The 13,743-nt window shown below is 41.3% G+C and overlaps 1 long non-coding RNA gene across 1 annotated transcript; it reads left to right on the top strand.

Annotated features, from left to right (window-relative positions):
* Positions 1–55: 55 nt before the first annotated feature.
* LOC121532861 lies at positions 56–3,502 on the top strand. The gene is made up of 5 exons (XR_005994402.2): positions 56–413; positions 1,907–2,101; positions 2,211–2,331; positions 2,425–2,542; positions 2,804–3,502. It is a non-coding gene; the product is annotated as an uncharacterized LOC121532861 (long non-coding RNA).
* Positions 3,503–13,743: the final 10,241 nt, after the last annotated feature.

Below are 13,743 nucleotides of genomic sequence, written 5' to 3'. Positions count from 1 at the left end.
TGGCGTGACATTTTGATAACCGCGCAAATCTCTCTCGGACAATATAACTTTTATCAATATATTCACCTGTAATTACTCCCGAAAAATGAAACGCTAATTAGCCTCTAATGTGGCTATCATTCAGAACTACACATCCTGTTGCAAACTTTGACATCGTCACTCAAGGCGCAGGGTGGGGAAAAACCTCCACATTTCTCCATGCAAACTCTCATAGACAAGTAACCTAGCAAGTAGATATTATAGCCTTTTTAGTTTCTTGTTAAATACTCTGGCATTTGTTGCTAACTAGCTAACCTTAGGTCTCTCCGTCGATCAGAAGCAAGGATGGTAACCACAACTCTGATAAGCACATGTGCATTTTATCGTTTTCCAACTACTGTAAGCGAGAGGCATCAATGGAGCTGTTTGATAAGGTAAGCCCTGTTTGCTAGCTGCTAACAAACTATTTTGTTTAGGTCAAAGATATGTGGTTAGCTAGATGCTTATTAAAATTAGCTAGATAACCACCGACTGTAGTTACGTGTACAACGCACGTTACCTTCCTTACAAGTAAAAAGAAAACCAGCATAGGCTAGCATAATGACTGTTGTGACCTTTTATTGTTGACAAGTCCTTTGTGAGCTAGCCAGCTAGTTAACGTTCTCACGGTTTGCGTAGTTATACTTTTTCAAGTGGTGACATGCTAGTTATGTAAGCCCACCAGGGCAGGGATATAGCTAACTAAATATTGCCTGGTGGGCTAGCTAGTTAGGCACCTTGGTTGGCTACATTAGCTAATGTTAGCTAGCTAACGTTTCACTGTATCTCACCGTGGTGTAGTCGGACTTTCCCGACAGGCGGTGAAATGCTAGCAAATGTGCCTAATGTTAGTGATTAGCTCTAGCTAGCTAACGTTAAATATCCCTGCCCTTGTGGACTAGCTAGCATGTCACTACCCGTGGGGTCTGGGGAAAAGTCGGGACTACATGAACGATGAGCTAACGTAACTAGCTAGCTAAACGTTAGCTAAATATTCCTGCCCTGGTGGTCTAACATTATCTAGCATGTCACTATGTGGAAAAGTGTGACTAGACGAACTGTGAGCTAACGTTAACTAGCTGGCTAGCTAGCTTGTGGGCTCAATGTTTTCCCATACAAAACACAAACGATTTTGTTCCACAAGTGCATCTGTTGTACATGATTAATCAAATGTCCTGTGAAGTCAGTTATACATGTCAGCAGGGATGGAAATTGAGCTAGTCCGAGGCTAGTACTTTTCAGACTGGGCTAGTAGTAGACAATGTGCCAAACTAGCCTGACAAAGCAGTGACATTCTGCCTAACATCGCGTACCACAGATTTAGGACCTGACAGTTACCCGGGCTAGTAGAGATCGTGGTCTGCTGGCCAGTGCCAAAAATCCGTATGTTCCATCCCTGCATGTCAGTCCCTTTCAGACGATCCCCCTATCACTGTTGGTCCTCCCCGGTGACTTCACGGCTGAGGGTTAACTTTCCTCTTCAGAATTAGAATCAGAAGTACAGTCCTATAGCTCATCGCAATAGTACCCTAGACTGTCCTGATCATCTAGTTGAGAATTCCAGATAATATCCTCCATCCCAGCAGAAATTTGCAGATAGACCAAAGCCCAGTCTATTTTACATTTTAGTCATTTAGCAGACGCTCTTATCCAGAGCGACTTACAGTTAGTGAGTGCATACATTTTCTTTCATACTGGCCCCCCTGTGGGAAACGAACCCACAACCCTGGCGTTGCAAGCGCCATGCTCTACCAACTGAGCTACATGGGGCCTATTTTACCGTTACAATAGTTAACTCTTTGGGGTTATGGTATTTTAATATAGATGTTACCATTTTAGTAATCTACTTAGCTAGCTATTAAAAATATTTTTTTGTCTTTCGGATCAGAAACCCAGTGACAACACTCGGGTCTGCAGCTGCTATTTTCCGGTGGGAAAGATAAATGGCCCTGTATTTACCAGAAAAGGAAGCTCATCCACCATGACAGAAGAGGAAGATCCAGACTGTTGATTGGGAAACCAGAACAAACAATGAGACACATGAGGATCGGGTTTTGAGGGACCACTTGTCACATTGTCCAAGGTGGGTTTGTGTTATGATAAACAATGTGTTTTCTGTCCAGATAAAGATGGTGATACAGCGTTTGAAAAAGACGAACATCCCACTGACCAACTGTCTCTTTGTTTTCCAGTCCCAACAGGAGTGCATCCCTCAGACCATCCGGTGCATGGACATCCTGTGCCAGTGTGATCCGAGTGAGTGTGTCCAGTTGTGGAGACTACAGCACATCGAGCCTGTGGATGGACAGCTCGGTAACACATCAAATATGATACAATATTGTGTAAAACATTGAATTTGTAAATGCCTCGACCTTTTTACTTTGTTCCCTTTTCCCCATGTTTTAGACATGAGGTGTAACACGCGTAACATCATGTTCACCCCATGAGAGGCAGTGCATGATCAACACCACACTCAACAAGGAGATCTGCTGGAAGGGGTGTACTCTCTCTCACACTCTGGGGGGTAAGACATCATTTAAACATCACAGATATACATTCCCTCTGTGCCCATGATAAAATGCAATGTGAATTGTGTTGTACTACTGAATGAAACTGTGAGGAGATGCACTCGGACCAGCCTTTGTGATTGAACTTACTTTAACTACATTACTTTAGTTGGCTGCTTTGAGCAAAACTTGTACGTAATATAACCTATTCTGGGAGCCTAGTGTGTGTGTGTATGAACTGTGGAATATGTTTGGACCATTGGCTTCCCTGAAAACAGGAACTAACAGGAGGAGCAATATGAGTCTGTCAGAGGTTGTCACGCTGGATGGTGATTGAGGCTTTGGTGGTCCATGACAATGAAGAAGCAGGTGTCCCTTCCATTGATATGGAGCTGACCTTGGACCTGGTGTCAGTAAGGATGGTCTTCACGGACACGTTAAGACCCTCCCTCCTTGATAGAGAAATCCTTTGACTTCACTGCCTCTTCAATGGTAAGGTCCCTTGCACCATAACAATGTCCGGTACTGACAGGGAGGGTAGCGGTTGTTCTGTCTCAGGTTGAAGGAGACATGCCATTCCACTGAACCTGCCCCGGAGACAGTTCCTTAGCCACTGAAGATCCTCCACTGTCGGCTCTCGGGACAGAGAGTTTTAGTCTTCAGCCGGGTACAGGTCCTCCACTGACTGCGCCTGGTTAGGCCCGGCTGGCTTCCTTCAGTCGCATTCCACATCCGTACGGACGATATTGTGAACCGCCAAAATAGGCTGAATGGCTACACTTATGAGCTCCACAGAGGCATTCACATGTGGTAGAGAGAATCCCTTTGTCACCTATAGAGACCTGCCAAGAAGAAGGAAGTTAGGTGTCACATGCCTTTCAATGCATTTGTTGTAAGAAATGTGCTATATAAATATTTTCATTTGATTCATGTCATTACAGCTGTAGAATATTTAATAAACTGTCATTTTCACATGAGGACAAGTGCAGATTTTCCATAAACTTTTAATTGATAAATTGGGATTTTATCACTTGACATATCAATCATATAGTGGGAAGGATCCTATAAATCAAGACTGTGTCAATGCATGTACTGTACCACTCCCAATAAATTAATATTGTGCGGCAGGTAGCTTAGTGGTTAAGAGCGTTGTACCAGTAACCGAAAGGTCGCTGGTTCTAATCCCCAAGCCGACTAGGTGAAAAATCTGTCGATGTGCCCTTGAGCAAGGCACTTAACCCTAATGGCTCCTGTAAGTTGCTCTGGATAAGAGCATCTGCTAAATGACCTATTTATTTATTTATTTTTAAAGATTTGTCTCTAATCATGCAACTACAATACAGGCTGGATGTCTAATAAAGTCAATTCTGAATGTCAGATTTTTAGATTCATTCTCAACAATGACAACATTCTAGAATTCACTATGTGGCTGAAATTGAATCTGATCAGCCTGTCAGGAATGGAGCTCACCCACTGTAAATGTAAATATTATCCACAAAACATGAAGTGTCCTTTATAATTATACTCATATCAGTTATGCAAGGTAACAACCAGCATAGATTAAAGGCTAGCTAGCTAACAAGATTACCTAGCTAACTAGCTAGCTCACAAGACTAGCCAAGTTAGCTGCGTTGTTCCTTGCATGCGATTGGCTGTAGTCTTCGGGGCGGCATGCAGCCTAGGAGACAGTGCTGCATGTCAGGCATTGTTCAGGGCCTAAATATCGATGCCGCTGCAGGGCTCCTTGATGAAGTGGTTAACATGCATCAAAACACATTAATGGATGATGCATGGTACTTTTGATTATCTCGTGATCTCGACATAAGAAGATAACTATTAAAAAAAGAATAATCATACCGTGCCTTAAAGTATTCACACACATTTTGTTGTGTTACAAATTGGGATTAAAATGCATTGAATTGTCATTTTTTGTCAATGATCTACACAAACTACTCTAATGTCAAAGTGGAAGAAACATAACATTTGTTTAAAAAAAATATGTCTACACTTCACACTTCAGAATACGAAGATTGCATTGAAAAGACGGGTCTAGATGCACAAAAGTCGCTTTGTGGTCTGATTGTGTTCAGATCTGGCTGACCACTTCAGGAGGTGGTCAGGGATGCATTGTGTGCAGATTTCACCTCACCCTGGACACAATCAGGCTACCGAAAGCGCATACAGTGGGCGACTTTATCAGCACTCTCTAGAAAACGTGTGTTTTGGGACCGAGAGGTACCTTTTCATTATAACGTTGGAGGAAATACGTTCCTAGCGTGTGAGGAACGTGTTTACTGTCCTCATAAATGCTAGCCAGATAGCTAATATTTAGAATATATATATATATTTTTTGCCTAGAGTTATGCTAACTCTTTTGCAGTTCCTTTAGCGTTGCTTGCTAGTTTGCTGGCTAGTTATCTACAGTAGTTAGCTACTGCCATCAGTTGTTGTTGTGTTATTAGCATATTTTGCCTATTCCACCGTTTGTAGAATGCATACTGGCATTTGAATATAGCAGGGGGAAAGGGAATCCGGACACACTGTGGACACGGTAAACATTTTAAATGTAGGTGTACATTGCATGATGCGTTCGGAATTCCATGATCAGAACTCTATGATCAGAATACTAAAGCTGCATGAACTGTCAAGTCTAGACACGGCCTAACAGCTTACCACACCTGGATTGTGCAACATTTGCCCATTTTATTATTTTCAAAATTCTTCAAGCTTTGTCAAATTGTTTGTTGATCATTGCTAAACAACCATTTTCAGGTCTTGCCATAGATTTTTAAGAAGATTTCATTCAAAACTGTCACTCAGCCACTCAGGAACATTAACTGTCTTCTTGGTAAGCAACTCCAGTGTAGATTTGACCTTGTGTTTTAGGTTGTTGTCCTGCTGAAAGGGGAATCCATCTCCCAGTGTCTGTTGGAAAGCAGACTGAACCAGGTTTCCCTCTAGGATTTTGCCTGTACTTAGCTCCATTCCGTTTCTTTTTATCCTGAAAAACTCCCCAGTCTTTAACGATTACAAGCATACACATAACATGATGCAGCCACCACTATGCTTGTAAAGTGGTACTCAGTGGTACTCAGTAATGTGTTGTATTATATTTGCCCCAAACCTAACACTTTAATCAGGACAAAGATGTAATTGCTTTGACACATTTTTTGAAGTATTACTTAAGTGCCTTGTTGCAAACAGGATGCATGTTTAGGAATATTTGTATTCTGTACAGGCTTCCTTCTTTTAACTCTGTCAATTAGGTCAGTATTGTGGGGTAACTACAATGTTGTTGATCCATCCTCAGTTTTCTCCTATCGCAGCAATTAAACTCTAACTGTTTTAAAGTCCCCATTGGCCTCATGGTGAAATCCCTGAGCGGTTTCCTTCCTCTCCGGCAAATGAGTTAGGAAGGACTCCTGTATCTTTGTCGTGACTGGGTGTATTGATACACCATCCAAAGTGTAATTAATAACTTCACCATTGTTGGGATCTATTTTCTTATAATTAGATGTGATGCCTAGCTTAAAAATAATACATTAATGATCAAACATAATAGGTTTGTGCTGTACTGATATAGATTGTTTAACATAACAAGCTGTGACTAATGTGAGGAACCGTTAGGGGGGAGGCTGAGATAGACTTGTGACACACACACACACTGCCTCTTTGTTAAACCGCTCAAGGACATGTGTACTGCAACAATGAAGAAGAGGAAACTATGTCTGAGGTTGCTGACTCTCGAGACAAGTTGCAAAAAACAACTAATGCCCGGCAACAGTGAAGCGCCAAGGGGCTGGGACCAGCCTGTGCGCCAACGATAGGCTAAGTTTAAACCACGCTCAGCCTCTACTCTGACAGGCCCGCTTTGAACGGGAACTATCTCTGTCAGAGTATTAAAAGAATAACTTTGGGTTGGGACAATTAGTTCTTTGTTTTGCCCTGCGAGGTGTTACAGTGAACCCGTATATACGAAAATTGCATTTACCATTCATTCGCTTGACTAATTATATTAATAAAAAAGCGGAGAATATATTCAGTGACTTAGTGTTAAATTCTGTTCTGATACCAGATTAGAATTACGCAATTTAACACCATGCTCAAAAGGATATTCAGTGTCTGCTTTTTAAAATGTTTTATCCATTTACCAATGGGTGCTCTTCGCGAGGCATTGGAAAACCTCCCTGGTCTTTGTGGTTGAGTCCGTGTTTGAAATTCACTGCTCAACTGAGGGACCTTACAGATAATTGTATGGGTACAGAGATGAGGTAGTCATTCAAAAATCATGTTAAACATTGTTATTGTACGCAGTGAGGCCATGCAACTTATGTGACTGACTTAGGTTTGCCATATAACAAAGGGGTTGAATACTTATTGACTCAAGACATCTCAGCTTTTCATGTTTTATTACTTTGACATTATGGGGTATTGTGTGTAGGCCATTGACAAAAAAATCTAAATGTAATCCATTTTTAATTCAGGCTGTAACACAAAATGTGAAAAAAGTCCAGGGGTGTGAATACTTTCTGAAGGCACTGTATGTCCTCTCTGGACTTCTGTAATATAGGATGGGGTGCAAATGTCAAAAACACCACCTGCTGGAGGGAGACAGATTTTCCGCCGAGTTGGGCCTCTCTCTTCCTCTCTGCACTTAGAATGCACGACTTGACTCGATACGTTTTACTTTGCACTCGATTTAAGAGTTGGCTCTTGTGACTTGAACAATAGTGACTTGATCCCACCTCTGATAATTACTAGCGGGAAACGTGTCTATCATCCCTGAGCTCCGACTTCTCCCACATGCTGACCTCTGACGCCATCTACTAAGGAAATGACCTTGATAACGGCATTTTCGGCAGTTAAATACAACAACAACAACATTATTTATAAAACGCCATCTATTAAAACGATACTTCGGGATTTTGGCAATGAGGCCGTATATCTACCTCCACAGTGTCGGATAAACTCGTGACAGTGGCGTGGGAAGCTAGAAGTAGTATGCTAATGTTAACTAGCTGGCTTGACGCTAGCATTTTAGCCAGGTAGCCTAGGACAACAGAAACTAAAAGCGTTTACTGTATGACAGCGTTCATAGACCGACTGGGGTTAGGGTGCATGGGAGGAGCTTTTTTTTTTTGGACAGCTTCACGGAAGATGGCGGAAGCGGATGATGAAGTGGAATCTGAAAACAATGGCGGTAGAATCAAGAAGAATTTGAGTATTGTTCAAAAGAATGGAAAACGGAACAAAGTATGGTATAGTGATGAGAATCACCCTTCGTATCTAGTAGGAGTACGGTGTGTTAATAAGGAGCAGCTGAGCAGAGTACCAATCTTGAAGAAACCATTTGAGCTACCCAAACTGGTGGAGAGAGTGCTGGGTAAAGTGAAGGATGTGAGGATCACCAGAGGCGGAGTTGTTTAGATTTTTTGTGATTCTGTGGATCAAAAGGAACTTGCGTTGTGTCTAAATCGATTTGTGTGTCGCTTCGGAACAGGCTGTGTAAGGGCTATTTTACCAAAAAGGAGAGTGATGGAGTGCTGCATCTGTCACGACTTCCGCTGAGGCTGCCCCTTTAGGGGGTTATATCTGGCGTTTCGTGGGAAGTTGATTTGGAAGAGATTAAAAATATTCCTGGAGTGATTGAAGCACGTCGGATGAATCGAGAAAAAGTGAAGATAAACTTTTTTTTTTTTTATGGAGTCTCTCCCTAATGAAGTGCGGTTAGGGTATATTAACTACAGAGTTAGAGGATATATCCCAAGAACAATGCAGTGTGAACATTGTAAAGCTTTTGGTCATGTAGAAAGTGTTTGCAGAAGGCAGAAGCCGAGATGTACAAGATGTGGAAAATATCATATTATGTGTTATAAAAGTGAAAACGTGACATGTTGTAATTGCGGTGGGAATCAGGGGTAAAAGAGAATGAGATGGCCAAAGTCAGGGTTGTACAGAGCATTTCATATGCAGAAGCTGTGAAAAGGGTTGAGGGTTTGAATGTTGCGCCAGAAGAGTCCATGATAGTGGATAGGCCTTCACTGCAGTCTTACACCAAGAGGATCCTGATATTTTAAAGGTTAAAAAGGTGGACTTTGTGGCCTTTATCACAATGGTGATAAATGGCACTGCCAAGGTGGAGAAAAGATCTAGGAAGATTGAAATCATTGTGATTACGGCAGAGCGGTTGCTGGGGCTGAAAGATTTCACAGCAAAGGAGTTACATGGAATAATAGCAAAAGCCTTCTGAGGTCCTAGAGCCTGAGAAGCGAGATATGGAGAACTAAAAGAAGGAAGAAGTGGGAGTTTTGTTTGTTTTGACAATGTACTATTTTTATTAGGGTGGATTGTTAGAATCACTTAAGAATGGATTTATTTTAATTTTATTTTTGGTTTCAAACCGTCCAGTTGGTGGCGGCAATACAACTTTTGGATGTAGTCCGCCATAAAATCCACAGAAGAAGAAGAAGAAGAAGAAGAAGAGTCATGACCGTATAGGCAACATGAAAGAGGAGGATGGAATTGGCGTTTCGTTTCTCTACAAGTAGGGTGAGTCAACATGTTTTTTCTACTTGCGCACACACACAGAAATCAGTGCCATGGACAGCCACATTATATTTAGCTTAAATTGGGCTAAACAGTTTTTGGTATCTTTTAGTTGTCACTGTATTAGACTAAGCATAGGATATTAGATGTTGAAATTGAGATGGTGCTGGAATAGTGGAGGCAGCTCCTGTTTTCTTTGCGACATACGGTAACTCTCCTTGGTTTTAAATCAACAGTTGTTTAGTAGTCCGAAAATATCCGAAAATGATCAGAAACATTACCTTGCTGGACCATGCTGTAGGGCATGTAACTGTTTGTTACATGCAATATACTTTGTGGACTTCACCAGACAGAGGTTGCTCTCCGGTGTGGTTGAATTTATTCTGCTACTGTGTCATCTTATTGTCTCTGCCTTAGGCCTAAATATCACGATTGCAAGGCAGAACTAACAGGTTATAGAGCAAACAACGCAATTATCACAACCCATAGGTTGTAATATGTTTTTTTTCTTTCTGTCTTGTCTTCCCCAGTGATTTTACCAACACACTGACACTACGACGGAGCCTGCTGGTTTTCTGTGCTACCTCATAATGAATTGCACACACCTGGTGTCCCAGGTCTAAATCCCTGATTAGCAGTGGTGACCCGTCATTTTGAGCCCTGCCTGGTTAACTAAAGAAAAGTTTGTTTTTTGGGTTGTTGCCTGTTTTGCAGGTTATTTTGGCATTAATTCGTTTCACACATCAATTTGCAAACAATGTAAAAACAAATGTATTTAGTGAATAAAGCCGCATACAAACATGGTCTCTTTCTTGCTTTCTTGAGTAAGACAGCTCCAAAATGCAGGTGTTTCAGCCTAGCTCAGTGCTTTCTGTGGTGGAGGGGCAGCCAGCAGAAAATACAGAGCGTAAACGTTGGTAATCTTCTCTAGTTGCGCTGTGATTAGCTCAGTTTTCTGTCACTCATAGGGACACTATGTCACCGCAGAATCTAAAGGGAGAGCTAGGCAGTTCAAGCCCCATTTGGTGCTGCCATAGATTTACATTAGAAGTGCCCATCCAAGAAGGCTCAAGGTCATTGGCCACAGATAAAATGACATCAAATCACATTATATCTACCGTAACTTTGATTGGACTGATCATGTCAACATCATACTTTCAAAATCTTAGCTAGACAAGCAGTCATCATCATGAATCATGTCGACAATCTACTGGCAAATCCTTGTCATATGAAGAGAAATTATAGATAAAACGTATCGGTGCTCTTCGATCATTGGACTTAAACATTACACAAGTCGGAAATCACAAATTCAACAATGAGTGGTTTGGAAGGAATCAGTGGCTAACTTCAAGCATTGCAAAGCAATCACTTTTTCTTCTCCTGCCTGCTATTCAGTAGAGAGGGTGTGTGGTCCATGTCTGGGTTTAAGGATTTAAAACATCTGTCTGAAAGGGTCTCTTTTCCAAGCTTAAAAGGATAAACATTCAAACGCAACACCATGGGCCAGAAAAGATTGAATACATTGGCCATGCTGTCAATCCAGCATGACTTCTGCCGCGTTCAAAACAACTGGAAACTCTGAACTGGGATTTCAGAGTGATTTCAAGACAACTGGGACCTCTGGGGGGGGAAAAAACTAGCTCCGATTGCGGAAAAAAAACATTTTGAATGGTCATCCAACTCAGAATTCCAAGTTGGGAACTCAGGCTTCTTTCTAGATCTCCGACCTGAAGATCACTGAAGTCACGATTCAACCTTGTTTTTTTTATTGACTTTGATGACAACTGCTGCGCCACCTTCCTGTTCAAGTGAGCACAGCACAACAATGGTCCAGAAATGTATTGTATGCTGCTGCATAAATGATGTAATATGCCAGGGAGATATTTATACTGTAGCTAAGAAATCAATACTAAGTGTATGTTGTGTAGTAAGCTGTTAGTAGCCCACGTGCCTCACCCTAATACTTTGGTCCCTTTCCCCCTCAGAACGCAGCCTACTGTTCTGACTTGGTGGTGCACATGTAGCCTATAACCTGTTTTAGAGAAATGTAATCATCACATTTTGTAAGAGCTTTCATTGTCTGCTTATATGCCCCCTTTATTTATCCTACGGTTCTGACTTGGTGTACAGAGAGAATACTGTAAGAACGGCCCATGTTCTGAATTCTGTCGCTTGACATTTTAAAAAGTGCTGAACAAATAGTTATACTGACTACGTCCATCTTAGCTCACTCCATTAATGTCTTAATCGAAATTACGGATTGCCTCTTATCCGCTCATCGTTCCCTTATGCCATAGTTTGTCCATCTCAATTGTTATAGTCCTATTGCTTATAGAGGTCTGTCTCATTAGTGTCTTATTCATCATTCTAAGTAATGCTGGTATGATTTCATTGTTTTGCTTACTTTTATTATTATTGTATTATTATTATTAGCTTGTGCTTTTCTTGACGAGGAGGAGATACTATATAATGTTGTTGGGTCTGTAACCATGTTTGCCAGTGAGTCTCTTTCCATTGAAATATTTGTTTTCAACAAAAAGTTCAGTAATAGACCCATGTAATTCCAGTTGATATTGCGGAGAAAAAAAAAGTGCTGTCTGTGCGTCTGTATATTTTATATAAAATCCTCGTGATTGTATTTTCCTTCCTTTTTAGACCACACAGGCCTAATAAAATACTTCAAATGGTAAGCTAACCGAGTCTCTCTCTCTCTGTGTGGTGACTTAAAGAAGAGTAAAGTTAAGGCCTCAACACCTTGCTGAATTTATCTGAACTAACATCTGAATGTCTGTTGGTGTCCATTTTGAAAGTGCTGAACGAATAGGCCTACCTTGTTGTAGCTCGTTTGCTTGCACTTGCTTATCCTTAGAGCTAAGTGTTAATGATATAAGAACAAACATGATGAATTTACTGAACATAAATGTAATAATGTTTGTGTGTGGTTCAAAAGTCAAAACTCATTTTGGCGTTTGTTATTATTGAAGGAGAATGCGGTTCTTATCGACTTATACAAATCCACAAGGAGTCAGTAGTAACCACATTTGTTTAAGCAAGTCAGCCATATCAGCTATGGTTTTTTAAAAAGGCTGTAAATGAGGCGGAATGAACTGTTTCGCTGCCAGACAAGGATCCGCTGATAGCCAGGTGTAGCGGTGGTTAGGATTCACTCCATGGTGCTGAAAGGAAAGCTCTGCTGTTGGGGCAGCTTTATGTTGGCCCTAACAGTTTGTGGGCACCGTTTGTCACTGTTATAGTGCAATTCATGTACTGTTTAGTGTTGTGGCTTTGCTGGCATGCATAAAAAAATATTATTTTGAGTTTGCCGCACCAAGATTTACATGCTAAAATCGCCACTGATGATTAGAGGGTAACAATGAAAAAATGCAGCAGACCTGGCTTCGAGGTCCAGAGTTGAGTATGAGGGAACTAGACCAAAGATTGTCTAAGGGAGGAGGCAAGATCAGGTGGGACCATTCTAGCCAATGAGAGGGCAGATATGCTCGTGAACAACAGGCCATAGAGATAGATAGAGGACTCATCTTTGTATCAGTGCAATTATTGCATCTGTGACAGCATGAGCAGCCTCTCAATTTTTAATGAGTCAATTTTATTATTCTTCATTGGCTGATTGCTGCCAACAAAGATAGCTTTATAACTAGCATGTCATTCCCGGACAGGGGGTTTTAGCTATCATTATACCAAGTAATAATATAAGACTACAAAAATCTATAGCACAAGTATTGTAAAGCTAATACAATTGTAAGGATGAGAATCAGAATGTTCATCATTGATTAGTAATGCCTGACCTGTCTATAAATTCCTGTCTGTCATATGAACTGATTGAGCTACAAACCCATGGCAGGATTAAACAGGTGGGTATTCAGATAAGATTTACTTGGGTTCCAGCCCATGTGGGGGTGGAGGGGAACGAGGCGGTAGATGAACAGGCACTTAGTAGTTGAGATGGCGTTTGCTTCAAGAGACTAACGACATGTTTTACATAGCTCCTGTATGCTGCCTCCGTCTAGTCTTAACTATCCTAGCTATAGTTGACGTTCCACTCTTCGAACCCTCTAAACCAGGGTTCTTCAATTCCGGTCCTGGAGGGCCGAAACACTTCAGTTTTTTTTATTTCTACCTGGTAGTTAATTGCACTCACCTGGTGTCCCAGGTCTGAATTAGCCCCTGATTAGAAGGAGAGGATGAAAAACAGAGGTGTTTCGGAACCTCCAGGACCGGAATTGAAGAACCCTGCTCTAAACGGTGCGTTACACAATCACTAAGGCAGGACTCACTATTTCATTCATACTGACGTAAGAAAAGCCACCTTATCCCTGTCAATAGGCTTAGTCGGAGTTAGCAACAGATTGTACAACTGATAAGGTGCTAGATAAAAGATTGTTGGTGTCCATTACTGGACGTTACAGGTTTGCCAATACAAAACGCTGCCATAGATTATTCAACTAACCATGGCCCGGTTTCCCAAAAGCTTCTTAAGGTTAAGTTAATTGTTAAAACCTTCGTAGGTGCATCGTAAAATGTCTGAACTGTTTCCCCGAAACCATGGTTATTAACGTTGCGTTATTATGTTTAGCATTTCAATGTGAACATCTTCCAACACAGAAATTACTCATTTGACAGGTGCCCTGCGCCGTAGCTCAAAACACAACAC

The sequence above is a fragment of the Coregonus clupeaformis genome, chromosome 20 (genome assembly GCF_020615455.1).
Source record: "Coregonus clupeaformis isolate EN_2021a chromosome 20, ASM2061545v1, whole genome shotgun sequence".
Taxonomy (NCBI): domain Eukaryota; kingdom Metazoa; phylum Chordata; class Actinopteri; order Salmoniformes; family Salmonidae; genus Coregonus; species Coregonus clupeaformis.
Note: the sequence above shows the minus strand (reverse complement) of the source record. Positions and strands in the feature narration are given on the sequence as shown.